This window comes from Pinus tabuliformis, chromosome 3_1 (genome assembly GCF_031772625.1).
Source record: "Pinus tabuliformis cultivar Carrire ecotype Pingquan chromosome 3_1, CPIR1, whole genome shotgun sequence".
In the NCBI taxonomy this organism is placed as follows: domain Eukaryota; kingdom Viridiplantae; phylum Streptophyta; class Pinopsida; order Pinales; family Pinaceae; genus Pinus; species Pinus tabuliformis.
This window is the reverse complement of record NC_142301.1, coordinates 762,048,081-762,067,431: the sequence shown is the minus strand read 5'-3', so window position 1 is coordinate 762,067,431 and position 19,351 is coordinate 762,048,081.

Below are 19,351 nucleotides of genomic sequence, written 5' to 3'. Positions count from 1 at the left end.
CATCCGCACTGATCTCAGAATTGCGTCCGCCATGATGAACAGCACGAACCTGGACTGCTCAGCCAGAGCCGACTCGGCTTATACCCTCTGCAAACAGGATTGTATCTCTGCCAACTACACACCTAGAAGTAGACACCCACTACTCTCCCACGCCGCTGCTTTTCCCACTCCCATGTTCCATCATCAGCGCTCGACGCTGACACCGCTGCTTTTTTTTGGCAAGTGACGCTGACACCGTTGCCTTTTTTTTGGCAAGTGAAGCTCGACGCTGACACCGCTCCCGCTCCCATTACCACGTTTTCGTGAAGTAATCATAACATGTCATGGATTCTCACAACTGGTTAGCCGCACATCACTTGAAAACTTTGAAACGGGAGCATCATGTTTTTATGGTAAAATTAATCGTTAGGAATTATAAATAATTAAAGTTTTATATATATTTGAATTTTGTTGATGTATATTGTAATTAGATTTAAATATTTGAATTTTGTTGATGTATATTGTAATTAAATTTAAATTTATTTAGATGGTTGGATTTTCAAAAAACAATAAAAATATTTGGTGTTTTGATTCTTTGAAACAAGATGATTGTGCGCTTTTATTTAATTGAGGTTAACGCTAAATTATAAAATTTGAAAAACCAGACTGTCTAATTTATAATTTTCAGTTGTTTTTTTAAATAATTAAAAAATATAATTGATTATATCTAATATAATTATCAATATTAAAACTGGAGAAAAGAAAACTTATTTAATATTAATAAAAAATTGTAAATTTATTAAAAAATTCAGAATATATTAATTGAATTTAACTTAAATGGTTGAATAGTTTTTAATTTTTGCTTAGGTTTAAGTTTCGTAAGTTCATATGTTTGAGCTTTATGGTAGATAAAGAGTATTTACTCTGGACAGAGAAATATTGATGTTTTTTTTTTCCTCAAGCCCCAAATTTTAAACTTTTTACAAAAATATGCAATATAATTGCTAAAGTCATTGAATTTGACATATTTTTTCGTTTTTATATTTCAAACTTATTTCTTGATATTGGAGTTCTTTAAAGGTTGAAAAAACACAATTAGTTATTTATATTCTAATATTGAAAATTTTAATGAATTATTTAGATTTTTTAACAAAAATAAAAATATTTTAATAAAAAAACAATTATATTACATAATAAATAAAAGCTAAAGAAAATCTAAATCAAGAATATATATTTAAAATTTGGAAGTCATTAGGGGTTTTGTGATTTTGGGAAATTAGGTATAGGTTTTTTTTGTAGGTAGCTAATTTTTATTATGGAAGTTTTTATTGAATTTCCACAACTTTGGACCTAGGTTAGAGTCTTAAAATCGCTGACGTTACCAAATCAAGAATCTTAATTATAACTATTTTGCACAGCAGAAATATAAAGCAATAAATTACACATGCACAAATATACACATTTTTTAACAAATTGTACAATAATGTACAACCCCAATCTTCATTATATTACACCAAATCTGAATAATACAACAATATATGGTATACAAGATACAATGACAAACTTCGTTGCAGCTTCGATGTCGTATCTTGTCTTGTTGGTCCTTCACTTTCGTACTGCTCACTAGAAGTGCCTTAGTTCATCAAGGCCACTACACATTGAGACTCCGAGAGGGCTGCCACCTAACAATGTTGCATGGCTCTTCTGCGGCATGTACACGAGCTCATAAATCAACTCTCTGGGTAGGCCTAATTCCCAAGCTCCAATCTGCCTTCTAGTAACCTCTTTCATCCATAAAGGAGCTACTCATAAGGTTGCAAACTTCACCCAATCAAGCACCAAACAACATCCTTCTTGTATGCTGCTCTAGGGCTACTTTGGGTAGCCAACACACTGCCCTCCAATCAAATCAATGGCACCCAATCCAATCACTGCAGAATTTGCACCAATGAAGGCTTATGGTCACTCAAACAAGCCTCCAAATTGGCTCCCACGGGCTGCATAAACAAGCAATCCAAATTGGTCACTTCTTGACTCGACACTCCTCTAAAACACTGCTCCAAATTAAGTTTGCATATTGTTGTTTGTAACAGTCTTGGTTAGGGCACTTATTGCATCCCTAAATCTACTTAACAGTCCCTAAACAGGCCCTTAAATGGTTGTGGCATACCTTAAGAGACTTCCTCCTCACCCATGTTGTCACTAGGGATAGGTGTCAACTCTTGAAACACCTCCTACGTAGCCCAGTTGTAGTGTTATGGCTTGCAACCTAGCACAACGGCCCTTCTGTAGTGAGACAATCCTCCAAACAATGCCCAAACATACTTAGATCAACGACGTTTTGCCCTTCAAGGGCTCGGTCTAACATCTAGCAGCCTCGACCTCCATAACAATCTCTTACCCTATTTTCACCACTGTTCCAGCCCAAAGACAATCTTCTCCAACCTCAAATTATTCGGCCTTCATTATAGGGTTTGGATCCCTCTCTTTTACGTTGTCTAGGCCTCCTCCTTTGCTACGGCTAGGGCTAGATATTCTCCTCTCCATCGAGTCCTCTTCTAGAGGCAATGTTACACACAATGGATGCTCTAAAATACATCAAATCACCCTCTATTTATATCCAAATGAGGGGCTCCACGAATTAGTGAAGAGGCACATCTATTGGACAAATTTTACTTCAAGCCTACATGGTTTGAAAACCAATAATTATTTTTCAACTTCAAAAATTCATTTATCCACTTCTACAACTCGGAATTTGACGATTCTTAAAGCGTTAGATTCTCCTTTCTGCCCTCTATCGTCTCATGCCATCACATGTATAAATGTGCTACCGAAATTGCCCCAAACATGATTGGATGCAAAACCCCATCCTTGGGTTCCAAGCCCATAAGTGACCCTTGTGGCACTTTGGCCTCCAAACCCTGAACCCTGGGCTTGGAGTACCTCCCAACCTACATAAATCAACACTCCCTCTTAGCGAGGGAGGTACTTCCAAGACTAGGAAGTATCTCATCATCATCATCACTGCTCGCAACACTTGCCCAACTCTTAGCACTCACAATCACAACAATCCCTGTACAATGAACTACACCCTTCTTGAAAGTCTCACTATCACTGCTGGAAGCACCCTGCTTCTTCTTCTTATACCGTAATGTCCAACACTCTCTCCATGGTTCCTTCTTGGAATTTGTAGGAGCACCCTTTCTCCCCACTAGCCATGCACTCTTCTTGGACTACAGAGTCTCCCTCTGAATCTGCAAGCTCCCTCTTGAACTAGACTCCCTCTAAGTCTCTGGAACTTGGACCCTCTCGGGAAGGTGTACCTTCTTCTTGGGAACATGTACCTTCTCCTATGGAGCCTGCACCTGCTACTGCTTCTCTAGAACCTGCACTTGCTCCACCTGCTTCTTTCCATGACCCACAAGCTTTCCGTCAACCTATACAGACCATGCTCTCTAACTCTGAGTACAATCCCATCTAACTTAGAGCCTCTGGGCTTGAGTCTTGCCTTCCCATCCTAGAACAAGACCTCAAACCCCTTCCTCTTGATCATCGAGACAAGGATCACTCTATATTTGAGTCCTAGTACAAACAGTACATCATGGACCCGCATCACACATCTTGTCTCCATCCTGAATGGCACAACACTCTATCCTTGGATCTCCAACTAACTCTTATCGCCTAACACCATGTGCAACTTCGAGTCCCATTCATCCAAAGTCTCAAAAAACTCTTGTGAACCTGTCATATGTTTCGTCGCACCATTGTCCACGTACCATCCATCCTCATCGATATTACCCTGCAAAAAATGAGAGGTCATAGCAAAGTCCTCCTCTTCCAATCTCCCAGTGAGATCATCTATCTTAGCTGAAGTGGCATCATTAGTGGTCTGCTTTCCTTTCCTCTTCTCGTCATATCCCTTCTTCTTCATCGGACATCTTGACGAAAAATGACCCATCTCGCCACAGTCGAAACACTTGACTTTACTCAAGTCCTTCTTTTGCTTACCCTTCATTCGCACTGCAAGTGCCACGTCATCATCAAAAGACTTCTTCTTTGCATGAAGATCCTCATCTCGCAACTCATCCTGAATGAAGTCATCCCACAGCCTATCCCAATCTAGCAACTTCTCCCTAGCAATGATCCCTTTGATGAAGGGCTTCCATTCCTTAGTGAACCCTTTCAAGGCAATCCTTACCATATCTCCATCTGAGATAGTCACACTGATGGCACCAAGCTCATCTTTGACTTGAGACAATCTCATCAGATACGAGGTCACACTTTCATCCTTTATCATCTTGGTGGACTTCAACTTATCCTCTAACACCAGTACCCCTTTTCTCGTTCTTATTCTAGAACAAATTTTGAAGATCCATCCACATCTCATGTGCATTGTTCTTCCCAGACAAATGACGTATTAGGGCATCCTTCACACCATCTAGGATGATCAATCTCGCCCTCACATCCAAATCTTCAAATATTTCCAACTCCTTAGGGTCGATTGGCTTCTTGATCTCTTTCTCAGCGAACTACCAGATCTTGGATTTGAGAGATCTGTGGTTTTTATCTTTTGAATTGATCGGAGAATCCACAGTAGAATTATTTTCATACCAACGTTTCAAATCCCAAGTGGGATCCATCATCAGGGTAGAAGAATGATGATAAAAGAAGAGCAAACAGGAGGAATAAATACTAAGGAGGAAGAAAATTCAAAGGGAAAAAACAAACAGTCGGCTAGAACCCTAAATTTAATGAAATATTTGTTATTAATATTTTTATTTCATATTAAATATTATTAATAAATATCAATTAAAATAAAATAATTTAATATAATAATAATTTATAATAATAACCCTAATTTAATATATTTATTAATTCTATTTATTTAATTATATTTATTTAATATGTTTATTTCATATTAGCTACAAAGAGCATATGATTAAAAAAGCCATAGAAAGAGCTGAAAGAAAGTTGTCATCTCATGAGCATAAGGCGCAAGATCAACCTCAGGGAAAAAATTTTCTTCCTTATATCCTTGGTGTTACAGACAAAATCGCTAAAATCCTAAGAAAGAAGAACATTTTCACTCATTTCTCAGCTCCCGGTACCATCAGACAAGGTTTGAAATCTGTTAAAGATAATATTGACAATCTTCAGCTTAAGGGAGTCTATAAGATAGACTGTTCTTGTGGAAAAAGCTACATAGGTGAAACAGGCCGCTCCCTCCAGACAAGGCTCAAAGAACATGGCGCTGATATCAGGAATGGAAGATCTCGTACCTCAGCACTCGCAGAACACTCCTTGAAGACTAAGCACCATATTTGCCTGGAAAACGCTTCTATTATAGCAAGAGAGGAACACCATCACAGACGAAAGATCAGAGAAGCTCTCGAAATTATGAAGTATCCTCAGAATCTGAACAGAGACAGTGGTTTGGAAATTAGCGGAAGCTGGCTACCCTTGATCAAAGATGTTAGAAGTCGTCAGCCCATCCCCAGGTAATGCGTCCTCAGGTATGTTGTCCTCTGTTATTCTAATATTTTATTTCTTTCCATTTTAGCTATCCTTTAGTATATTCATTACATTAGTTAACTATATTTTTACTATTCATGTTTCTAATAAAATGTAAGTATATAAATATATTAATCTATTCTCTAAAATAATTATTATAAGAATCATTATTTTAATTAATTTATTAATAAGATATTGATTTTATAATAGTATTAATAATATGATAATAAGTGATTAATTATATAATAATTGAATAAATATAATTAATTAAATATAAATATAATTAATATATTGATTAAATATAATTAATTTATATATTAAATTAATATAATTAAATATTAAATAATTAAATAAATATCTTTAACAAATATAATTAAATAGATACAATTAATTAATATATTAAAGAAATTTAAATATAAATAAAAATATATTAAATAAATATAATTAATTAATATATTAAATAAATATAATATAATTAAATAAATATAATTTATTAATATATTAAATAAATAAATTAAATAAATATATAAAAATATATTAAATAAATATAATATAATTAAATATAATTTAAATAAATATAATTTATTAATATATTATATAAATATATTAAATAAATATAATTAAATATATGAAATAAACATATTAAATAAATATAATTAAATAAATAGAATTAATAAATATATTAAATTAGGGTTATTATTATAAGTTATTATTATACTAAATTATTTTATTTTAATTGATATTTATTAATAATATTTAATATGAAATAAAAATATTAATAACAAATATTTCATTAAATTTAGGGTTCTAGCCGACTGTTTGTTTTTTCCCTTTGAATTTTCTTTCTCCTTAGTATTTATTCCTCCTGTTTGCTCTTCTTTTATCATCATTCTTCTACCAGATCTTGTTGACCCACAAGAGCAACTTGATCCTTTCCTTCCAAGGACTATAGTTGGACAACCACTCCAACCTGTCCTCATACTGGAGACCTACCTGCAACTTTGACATTGTAGTGAACCCTTCACGCACAATGTGACCAACTCCATCTCAAGTTGTACTTCGTTGTGCACAACTCTGATTTACTTACTTCCAAAGTAGCTCAGACACGCTCTGATACCATGTTGAATTTCCATGACCTTGGGTCTAGGTTAGAGTCTTAAAATCATTGATGCTACCAAACCAAGAATCTCAACCATAAACTACTTTGCACAATGGAAATATAAAGCAGTAAATCACACATGCACAAATATACACATTTTTTAACAAATTGTACAATAATGTACAACCCCAATCTTCATTATACTAAACCAAATCTAGATAATACAAGAGTTTATGGTATACAAGATATAATGACAAACTTCTCTACAACTTTGATGTCGTACCTTATCCTATCAGTCCTTCACTTTCGTACTGCTCACTAGTAGTGCCTTAGTTCATCGAGGCCACTACACATCGAGACTCCAAGAGGGCTGCCACCTAACAATGTTGTATGTCACTTATGTTGCATGTACACAGGCTTATAAATATGCTCTATGGGTAGGCCTAATTCCCAATCTCCAATCTGCCTTCTAGTAGCCTCTTTCATCCATCAAAGAGCTACTCATAAGGCTGCAAACTTCACCCAATCACACACCAAACAACGTCCTTCTTGTATGCTGCTCTAGGGCTACTTTGGGTAGCCAACACATTTCCCTCCAATAAGATCAATGGCACCCAATCCAATCACTGTGGAATCTGCACCGATGAAGGCTTATGGTCACTCAAACGAGCCTCCAAATTGGATCCCATAGGCTGCATAAACAAGTGATCCAAATTGGTTACTTCTTGACCCAACGCTCCTATAAAACACTGCTCCAAATTATGTTTTCATATTGTTGTTTGTAACAGTCTTGGTTAGGGCACTTATTACAACCCTAAATCTACTTGACAATCCCCAAACAGGCCCTCAAATGGTTGTGTCATACCTTAAGAGACTTCCTCCTCACCCATGTTGTCACTAGGGATAGGTGTCAAGCCTTAAAACACCTCCTACATAGCCCAGTTGTAGTGCTATGGCCTGGGGCCTAGAACAACAACCCTTCTGTAGTGAGACAACCCTCCAAACAATGCCCAAACATACTCGAATCAACGATGTTTTTCCCTTCAAGGGATTGGTTTAGCATCTAGCAATGTTGCCCCCCATAACAACAATCTCAGACCCTGTTTTCACCACTGTTTTAGCCCAAAGACAATTCGTTCCAACCTCAAATTACTCAGCCTTCATTACAGGCTTCAGATCCCTCTCTTTTACATTGTCTAGGCCTCCTCTTTTGCTACGGCTAGGGCTAGATATTCTCCTCTCCACCTAGTCCTCTTCTAGAGGCAACGTTGCACACAATGGATGCTCTAAAACACATCAAATCACCCTCTATTTATATCCAAATGAGGGGCTCCACGAATTATGGAAGAGACACATCTATTGGACAAATTTTACTTCAAGTCTATATGACTTGAAAACCAATAATTATTTTTCAACTTAAAAAAATCATTTCTCCACTTCTACAACTCGGAATTCGACGATTCTTGAAGTGTCGGATTCTCCTTTCCACCCTCTATTGTCTCATGCCATCACATGTATAAATGTGCTACCAGAATTTCCCCAAACACAATTGGGTGCAAAATCCCGTCATTGGGTTCCAAGCCCACAAGTGACCCTTATGGCGCTTTGCCCTCCAAACCCTGAACCCTAGGGCTTGGAGTACCTCCCAAGCTACATAAATCAACAGTTTCGACGTAGGATAGAGCCAAGCATATCTGCAGTCCTTGCACTATCTCTGGAGGTTGTTACTTGGGTTTATCATGTCTAGAGGGGTGATGGCATCATGGGGACATCCAGATGGATGATATTCTCATCAATTATTCCTCCAACACTTATGAGTTTTGCCAAGTGTGGGCAAATCCACCTAGGGATATACCGAGCATAGTTGATATGGGTCCAGAGGAAAAGTCTTTGGAGCATGGTGACAACCAAGTGGTGACAATGTTGGTTGGCTTGCCCCAGTTTCGAGCAAATGTCACAAGTCTGACAGGTGATATGATAGAGACTTTCGACACACACTCACAGGCTCAGACAGGGACCCTGAAGCTTGAAGCAGGGGCAAAGGATTTGGTGGAGGAACACACATCTTTCTCCCATAGAGAAGTTTTGATAATCACTTTAACACTTTCTAAGGATGGTTTTCTATCAAAGCTTATGGTGGATACGGAGGATGACTTGGAATTTTCTTTGGGAAGTAGGTTGCATAGCTCTTTCTTGAAGAGGTTGGAGGCATCTGAGAGGTTGGAACTTTGGTTGGTAGTAGGGTTTTTCTTCTCTATTGCTCCTTGAGAATATGCATGACCTAGAGGATTTCTCCTTTGGGAGCATCTCTTTGGGTTCTTTAGGGGAGAAAACCCATTCAAATTGTTTAGTTGGGCCTCCTATTTGTTGTGTAGGAGAAGTGCTATAGGGTCAGGATTCACAACTGAAAGGAATGGGCGACACCCAAGGGGAATTGGCGAACTCGAAAAGGAAAAAAATTTCAAGATCCAAGAGGAAAAAGGGATAGTGCACCAAGATAAAAAGTGGGGACCCTAAACTAATTATGGGAGAAGACATTCAACTTCCTGAGGTCCTCCATATGGTTGAATTGGTGGTGGTAGGTCGAGCAAGAGGTTGGCATATTTTAATAAAACCCTACAAGAATGGGCTGATGGAAAGTGGGGACAATGGTTTGTAGTCGAGCCATCGGTGGTGACCTCGACACGAAGATGTTTTATGTTTGTGTTCAAGGTAGCTGATGAGGCAACATGGGTTTTGGAGTCAATCTAGAGTATCGATTCAACACCAATATTTATGAAAAAGTCGACACCCCTATTTGACACTAACAAAGAGAGGATCGTTATGACTCTATTTTGGGTGTGGTTGTCGAGGCTACCTATATAGTACTGGTCGATGGAGGATTTTTGTGTTATAGGGAACAAATTGGGAGATTTTTTGGATGTGGATACGTCTTTCATCTCTACAAACCTTATGTCATTAGATCACATTCTTGTAAAGTCCCTCGTGAGGGTTTATATGCTTAATTAGAGCTAGTTTATCTTAGAATGACGCACTAATAGATTTTGGGTTTTGAAGGGATCCCCTTTAGATGCAGACAATGCCATCAACATGGGCACATTGTTCGATATTGTGCACTCCCTTTCAAGGGTCACAAGACCAAAGGGGAGGTATGAAAAGGGGCCTGCCCATACAAAAGAAGAAGGATCATCCTGAGAAGTCACAAAATTTGATGGAAATACCTATGGAAGATCCCATAGCCCCTCGACGTCCATTATGGGAAGTAGAAGTTGGAAGTCAACCACTTATAGAGAAGGAGGTTGAGCCATAGACCTTGGTGAAGATCATAGCTCTGCCTCCATGTCCTTCTGACACTCAGGTTACTTCCTCATCCCTTCAGTCTATTGATTTCTTGATTGATTCTTTATCTGGTTTGGATATGGGTGCAACATTTTCCTCCCAACATGAGCCTCAACGATAGACTTTTCCTTCCCTATAATCTTTGGCTCAAGAACAATGTCCATGCCCCTTAGCTCCCCTTCATATCCGCTCCCCATAAATCTCCTTGTCTAATGGACAAGATGAGTCGGTGGACTTCCTATCCCACTATAATCTCAGACCATGGATATCTAAAGGGACTTCCTCTCACTGTTATGGGAGCCTATGCCCTTTTATTTTGACCCTTCTAGGTGGGATAAATCGGGGCGAAAATCCCACTTGTCAAAAGCACAAAAAAAGGCCAGACTTAATGTAGCTGCTGGAAAATAGTTATCCACAGATGGGGTGCTTATAGCAACAAGGATCCTAGGAGGAGTTTCTCATGATCATACAATCTTTCAATTGTAGAGGTTTAGCAAGGCCATCTCAAAAATTGGCCTTATGAAGTTTACTAAACTCATGTAGCTCGAATGTGTTATTCCTTCAAGAAATATTGGTAGAAGCAGAAAGGGTAGCACTATCACTGAAAGCCTTACACTTGGGGTTAGAATTCCATATGCTTGGATGCTTGAGGTAGATCAGGTAGGTTGGTTTTTGGCTAGAGTGTGAAGTTGCTTAGTTCATGGGGGCTAGAACCATCCTTCGAGGTAGAAGTATTCTCAATCAAGTTGATCCTGGAATTGGTAATTCTAAATGTATATGGCCCTTTCTAGGATAAAGTGCATTTTTGGGATTTATTGATGAAAAAAAATTTTCTCTCCTCAGAAAACCTCATAATAGGGAGGGAATTCAATTTCTCCATTGGAGTCACTAATGTATGGGGGTTGCATGATAGGTTAGACCCTCTCACTACTTTCTTATCCCATTTGTTAATGGAGCATAAACTTATCAATGTGGAACTAATCAAAAGTAATCCAATCTAGAGGAACAAGCGAACTAAGAATGCAAGGATTGATAAGTGTCTCGATTATTTTCTCTTGGAGAAACCTTTGATGGAAAGATACCCCTTTTAAGGAAATGGGTAGGAAGTGGGGGACCTAGAGATTAAAGGGTGTGGAAGGAAGTTGGCAAGCCCCTTCAAACTCAATTCTTCTTAGCTAAAGGATGAGGTTTTAGATCGAGAGAGTTGGGCTCTTTATAACCCATTTTCTAGGGTTTCAGCAACTACCTAGTTCGCAAAAAATCTCTAAAATGTTAAGAGAGAAACCCTATAATTGTCAATGCTTAAAAGGCAAAGGGATGAACTCGAACTGAGGATGGTGGAAGAGTAGTTGAGTATCCTTGGAGAATTAGAGAAAGTAGGTTTTACCATAAATGACACAAAGGAAATATTATTGCAACTAGAATCTACAAAAAGGAAACTTTTAAAGCAGAAGGATGCCCTCTAGAGATTAAAAATCAGAGGTATCTTGTTGGAATGTGGGGATGAGAACACAAAATTCTTCCATAATTTTTCTAAAGGAAGGAAACTGTTTAATGCAATTTGGACTTTGTCTGACTAGGAGGGGGAAATGGCCTCAAATTTTGAGGAACTATCCAAATGGGGGCAATCACTTCAGTTGTCTCTGTAAAGCCCTAGATGAAACCTCCATTTCGGAGGCGGTTCAATTAGTGTAACAACCCCTGGTTGATTTTCTATGTAAATAAAATAAGACCAAGTTCATGGGACATGTATTCCACGCTGAATATTGGGAAAAACATAGTGATGGGGTATCACTTGTGATTAATTAATGGCTATGGGAATTAGCAAAGGCATTGGCAAAGGCAAAGAGGCATTAATTTGCATTTATTTATGAAAATAAAGGGAAATAAGAGAAAATGGATATGAAGGGTCACATATTTGCATGAGGAGAAAATTGAAGGAAAAAAGAAGGAAAATGAAGTAAATAGAGGCCTCAATAATAAAAAGACTTCTTAGGATTAGTTCATAGCTTTTGGTCATTACACCTTTTGTCAGTTCAGTTTTGGATCTCTCTTCTATTCACTCATTCTATCATACTCTTGCACACTTTTTGCATTCTTGGAGCATGCTCAAAGCACGCTAGTATTCACTTGGATTTGGAGAAAGAAGGCAAGGGAAAGTAGGAAAGCGCAAGGGAATAGGTGGATCAACAACTAGAATTGGATTGCTTTGCAGGTAACAAGTTGCATGTGTGATTTCCTTACAGATTTATGGATGCATGGTATATGCATGTAATTTTTTGGTTATGTTATATCATTGGCATTGAGATCTACCTAGATTAACAATGGTTTTAGCCTTGTCTTGCCATTTCTTGGATAACCATGTTGTTGTGGGTTTTCCACTTGATTATTTTCTGATTGTTGCTCATAATTCCTTATGGATGTGGGTTAGAACAAACACTTTGGAAGCCCTGGAATATCTTGGGTTGAGTTACTAGTCCTGGAGCCTAGGTTGGGACAAATTATCTAGAGCCCTTGGTGGGTTGAATTACTAGTCCCTGGAGCCGAATTGGACAAATGCTCTGGAGCCCTGGAAGGTTGTGGGTTGAGTTACTAGTTCCTATAGCCCTGGACAGCTTGGGTAGAGACTGATCTGGTTGATGTTAGTGTTGTCCAATCGTGAGGTGGAATTAATGGTCGAGGGCTGACATGGTTTGGACTCTGGAAGCCCTAGTTTGGTTTATTCTATGAGATCCCACATTTATGCTTGGAATATGGCGGAGGGCTGATTGGCTAAAACGGAGATTTGGTTCAGCTCAATCTATGGTCAGGTGGTACGTGGAAGTCCTTGACTTAATTAGTATTTTCATATGTTAATAGGAGTTATTCTTCTATTGTGATTCATGTATATTTGTAGTGATTATGTTAGCAATATTATGGTTGAGTTGCCATGGTTTCTATGTTGGTTATTTTGTGGTATATGTTGTTGATGTGATGTATATTACTTATGGATCTTGACATGTTTTGATGAATGTATGAATGGTTGATGAATGCATGGACTAACAAATGTTATTGCAGTTATTATGATAGGGCATTTGACCTTCTTGGTGATTTTCAAATAATTCTAAGACATGTTCGCCATATGTTTGATGAAATGATTGTCATGGTTAGGCCTGGTTAGATCAAGTTCTTGTTCAAGTTTTGTATGGTTAGCATTGTCCCTATGTCATTTATCATTTTGAGAAGTCTTAGGTAGTTCTCGGCAAGGGTCTGGAGGCTAGCCTGGAATTGTGGCTCAGATCTCAGGACCATAGGCACTGAACTGAGCAATTTAGGTCACAACCACATGGAGCAAGGATTGTGAGTGTGGTTGGAGGCTTTCAACTGCATGCAGGTAGTGTCAAGGGTGTGGTTGGGAGCCTAGGTGAGTGAAAAGGAGCCCTAACTCAATGTTTGGTCACTTGGGGTGGTTCTTTGGCCCCTAAGTGTATTGTAGCCCTAAGGGTTGTTATGAGTTGTCAGTTTTTGGCCAATTTGTAGGCCCCACTTCCTTAACTGGAGCTTGGAGGTCAGGTCATGTCATAGTAACTCTTGGTCTCATGTTTGCCCTGGCCAAGCGGTGAATTTGGGTAAATGTGGGAGGGGTCGTTATTTGATGGTATCAGAGCTCCCAGGTTCAAACACTTGGACTGGATGGGAAGAATGTGTTTGTCATGCATGCATGTCAATTGTCTATGTGTTGCTATGCAAGCATTGTGATAATCATTGTTGCAGTTGTGTCATAATGTAGAGGTTGATGATGTTGATGTTCAGATAATTGATATGCTAATTTCATTATATATACATATGTTGTGCTAATCCAGATTGATTGTGAAAATGAGATAGCCTCCCCTGAACTTCACTGAGGTATGTTTGATCATGGTTATATTTGGTTTATTTGACATGGTATGTTTGCAAGAAGTAGAAGATCAAGATGAATAGAAGAATGGTGGACTAAAATTCATGTGATTCTCTCTATAGATCAGATGAACAACATGGAGATGAGTACTCCCCTGACATAGAAGATACATTGAGAATTTTGAAAATAGAGATTAGAATTTGTAAGGAAGATAGTGACATGATCATTAAGTCACATGAAAGACTTTCCAGGGCACAGGAAAAGAAAGCGTAAGTTAATGCAGTCATCCTTCAGAGTCTATCAAATTTGCAGAGACAGAGACCGCTTAAGATCAGTCATGGACAGGAGGAAAGGACCAATGGGGCATATGGCAGCAGGTCTCAATCAGGATATAGGTTTGACAGGGATGACACAGTCAGAGATGGTAGGTTCTTAGGTACACCTGACAGGAGGAGTAATGACCATGGGTTCTATTCTAGTTTTGGTTCAAATAGACATCATCATCGTCACCGCCACCATTCATGTAAGAGTAGTGAGAAGCAGTATTTGGCAGAGGAGTTCAAGAAAGCAAAGCCTCCTACATTTGATGTAGTAATGAAAAAGTCACAAGATGCAGAAATTTGGTTGCTTGGGATGAATAAGTTTTTCAAATTGCTTGATTATTCATAAAATATGAAAGCCAATATAGCTACTTTCAGTCTTAAAGGAAAAATAGACATTTGGTGGGAAGATGTGAAGAAAATTAGAGGCATTTGAGAGGAGAAACCAACTGGGAGTGTGTTTGAGAGACTTTTCAAGAAGAAGTATATATCTAAAAGATAATATGATGATAGGGCAAAGGAGTTCTATGAGTTGAAGATGGGATCTATAACCGATGAGGAGTATACTAGCATATTATTGGAGTTGTTGAGATATGTGCCTTATATTAAGGAGGAGAAAGCAAAGATTCAAAGATTCGTTAGTGGGTTGTCGGTATCATTCAAAGATAGGATTGAGTTTGATGAGCCTAGATCGCTAGAGGAAGCCATAAAAAGTTGAAGCACTCTTATGATAAATCAAATCGCAAGACTGTCTCTAAGCAGGATTGGAAAGGTAATGAGAAGAATAAAGGAAAGTGGGATAAGAAGAGAGGAAAACCTCAAGATACAGATTACAAGGAGAATGTAGTGTCACACAAAAAGCTCAATGCAGTTGACAAAGGATAGGGATTTCAGTTTGAGGAGCAGAACAAGGGTGATGGCAGGAAGCCTTTGTAGTGTTGGACTTGTGGAAAGGATCATCACAGGAGAGATTGTCCACAACATCAGGGTCGCAGGCCATAGATTTACAATGCTCAAGAGGCACAGACAATTGGGGATGTTGGACAGAGTATCCCTCATATTTATGCAGCATTGGATAATAGGCAGGTTAATCATCAGACATCTATTATTGGGATGGAAGGTAAGCTTTGTGATCAAGTTGTTTCTATTTTGATTGATCATGGATCTAACTATAGTTGAGTCCTGACCTAGTGGATAAATGTTGCTTGAATAAATAAGTGCATGTAGAGTCCTCGTTGGTGTAGTTGGATACAAGTACCAAGAAAATAGTTCATCACTAGGTAAGATCTTGTGCATTTGAGTTGAATGACATGTCTACAACAACACATCTAAACGTGCTTCCATTGGGATCATACAATATGCTATTGGGTATGGATTGGTTGTACATTCACAAGAATAAGGTACACTTTTATGATAAGGTTATTGTGTGCTTGGATGATGATGGAGAGAGGAGAATTTTGTAAGGTAAAAAGAAGCCTACATCAGTGAGAATAGTTATAGCTATGCAGGTAAAGCGCAGTAGTAGGAAAGGATGTGTATTGTTTGTAGTTCATATTTCTGGTGACAAATGGAAGGATGTTGAGGATGCGGAAGTCCTAAAGAGGTATCCAGTTTTGTAGCAATTTTAGGATGCATTTCCAGTAGAGATCTCAGAGTTACCGCCTCATAGGGAAGTGGATTTTTTTATTGAGTTGATGTCGGGAGCAACACTGACATCGAAGGCACCTTACAGGATGAGCACTTCAGAGTTGGTGGAATTGAAGTTACAGTTTAAGGAAACACTTGAGAAGGGATATGTTGTGGAATATTCTAAAAACAGAATCCTATTGCAGCAACTAGAAATTATTCTCCTAATTGTTAATTTTATTTAACAATTTATTTGTTGTTTGCTACAACAAATATTGAATAAATCACATTGCAACCTACACAAATAAAACTGGGGAAGAATAAATGTTGGAAGAAATGTTAGCACACACACATAAAAATAATACAATTGTTTTTGGACAAAAGTCCCCGGAAAAACCCAATTTGGGAAAACCGGTGTAGCATATGAGGATTTTATTATTATGAAGCAATGAAATAATTTGAGTACAATTTGGATGCCAAATACTGGTAATCCCACAAAGAAAATACTGGCAAAAATCTAGCGAGGAATTTTCCTCACCCCATAAGCAAATCTGGGCTTTGACTACAACTCCAAGTGAGTCGTCCAAATTGCCTTTGTGTTGGCTCTGCATCACCCTAGAGCAGTCCCTTCTGTGCTTAGTCTGAATCAACCTCTCCTCAAGGCATCTAGTCTACTGATGTCTTGGAAAATGTTTCTCTTGGCCCTCGGAACCTCTATATAGCCTATGGCATTGCAACTCGACTTTTCCCTAGCATAATCGAAATTGCCTCTAAAGGCTACTACGTTGCCCCAGCGTCAGCCTCTCTACAAATGCACTCACCAGATCTGGAAATATTTCTTCGACTTCGCTGTCTCTACCCCTCTCTCACTACTTGGACCACTAGCTCTCTCTTTAGCAATTGTCTGCTACTACTTTGGAAATCGATCTACTAAAAAGTCGAACCTCTCAACTGTCTTTTCTATCACCACATTGATCTCCTCTTATAATCCTCTATTGGGGCACCAACAACCAAGAATAAAACTTAAGCAATGGCTAGTATCATCTTTGGATCGATCTATGTGAGATTCTAGATGAGTCTCGCCTTGACTTAATTACTACTGATTAATTAACCATATTCCCTAAGTTTAGACTTAGGAAATATTTAAAAACTAGTTAATAATCTAATTAGGTCATTTCTAGGCGGAATTTCCAGAAACAATTTCTAGGTTTTGGAGATCTCATGTATTTTATCCTCTCCACAAAATTTCAAGGCTATAACACATATGATGCTACAAAAACTAACACTCCCTCTTAGTGAATAATGTGTTATAGTGCTATTGCACACCTTGTAGCAGCACCCTGTCTCTGCATCATCTCTTGTCACGTTGTTGATGTCTAGCCATACTACCCACCAAGCATTGTGCAATTGTTGCATCTATGTTGTTGTTAGCCCTGTTGAATTGCTTCCAACACTGCAACTCCCTCTCATCTGTTGTTGCTGCAACTACAACACCTGCAACTGAAAAGCATCCAAAATATTGAATCAACTGTGATTAGTATAATGCACATGTCACTTGAGTCTTTGACTATTTCTAGTACCTACATTGTCATTGAAATATTTGCATTGTTGTTAACTATGCATTGTGCCAACTGCACTACTGCCAACTCTACATTGTGCTCCCTGGTATCTGACTATTACTAGTCTCTACAACCGTCTCTCTGGCATCCGACTACATCAACTGTCATTGATCCATCCTGCTACTGAATACTATGGGACCCCATGGCAAGGTATTGATCCATGAGGTGGACTCCTCAAGGATCATTCCCATATGTAGTGCTCTGGGGCTACAACATCAAGTCACCCCACCTCACTCTTGCAGGTATGTAAGTAAACATGGCGAAGTCTTCCTCCAACCTAGAGGATAGCCTATCGGTCTCTATTGAAGCTTCCTGATTCTCTTCCTTGTCCTTCCTAAGAGGACATTGGGTACTATAGTGACCAATCTCACCACATCTGAAGCACTTGACCTTCAACATGTCCTTCTTATTCTTCCTTTGTTCCCCCTTTCCCTAACTGAGACCCTTAGATTCGAGGGACACATTCTCCTCCTCCTTCACCTACTTCGATTTTTTGTTGCTGCCACTTATGGAGCTCTTTAGAAGATCTTGCCTCAATTCATCCTGTTGCAAGTCAATCCATGTCCTATCCCAATCTAGTAGCTTGTCTCTACCCAATACGCCTTTTACAAAGACCTGCTAGTCCTCGAAGACACTATTGAGTGCCAATCTCATAAGCTTTATAGGTTGAGGCGTTGCCCCAACAACTAACAATTGGTCCCGGACCTCCTGAATCCTGGTGAGGAAGGGGTATATGCATTCCCCCCTCTGCATCCAGATGAGTCTCAGCTTATCCTCGAGGTACACCTTTCACAGCTTAGAAGTACCCCGATACAACGTGATGAGAGCATCCCACATCTGCTTGGTAGTATCTTTGCTAGCTATATGTGAAATAACATGATCCTGGATTCCATCTAGGATCAACTATTTCACCCATTCCATCTCGTTCCTGTACTCTTTCAGCTCATCAACATCCGTGGGAACTACTACCACTGCATCAATATATGATTTCAAACCAAATTCATCTAGAAGGAAGGACATCCTTGCCTTCCAGATGATGTAGTTGGAAGCTCCATCCAACCTGTCCTGATCATGAATACTAGTAGTGGCCATCTCAATGAACTGTCGAAAACTTCCTCTTTCTTTATGCTTAGTTGTTTCTCTGCTATTTGCACTCCCTTCTATTGAGAGAAAATATGCTCACAACGATTGTTGATCTGGAAAGAAAAAAGTCAAACTTCTTGAGACAAGAAGTTCCCTGAGAAAATTTTTCCCCTCTGTGTGTGCTCTTCTTCCTTCCACCCAACGTTGGCTTTGCTATAGAAAATTGTTGCAAAAACCACTGCGTCTAACTGTAATGCCCTCCTCCCTAATCTACCAAAGTAACTTGCTCCTCCTTGCTTGATCTTTGCTTTCCTTTCTTTTCCTTGTCCTTCATTTTCTTTATTTTCCCTTCCTTGCTCCGAAGCTAAAATGCTCCAAGAAAATTCTAAGTGTCCAAGAGTGTGTGAGAGAGAGAATAATCATAGAGCTCCAAAACTGAACTGACCAAAAGCCATGAACTGGTCCTTAGAAGCCTTTTTATCAATGAGGCCTTTATTTTATTCATTTTCCATTATTTTCCTTCAATTTCCTCCTCACATGCAACATGTGACCTTTCACCTTCCTTTTCTCCTAATTTCCTTTATTTTCATAAATAAATGTGCCAAAATACTTTCTTTTCCTTTTTAATGCCTTAGCCATTGTCTTCGCTAATTTCCCTTAGCCATAAATGCATCCAGTGGTTCCCACTAGGATATCTTTGCCCAACATTCAACTTGGAATAAGTGTCCCTTAACCGTGTTCTTATTATGCCTTTATTAACTTTTATTACATGAAATTTTAACCAGGGATTGTTATAGACCCCTCCCCCATGGGGAACACCATCCTCGATGTTAAACCACACCGAGACCTCAACAAAACTGCTGAAAAGTAAACATACTACCCATGGAGCTTTATAACT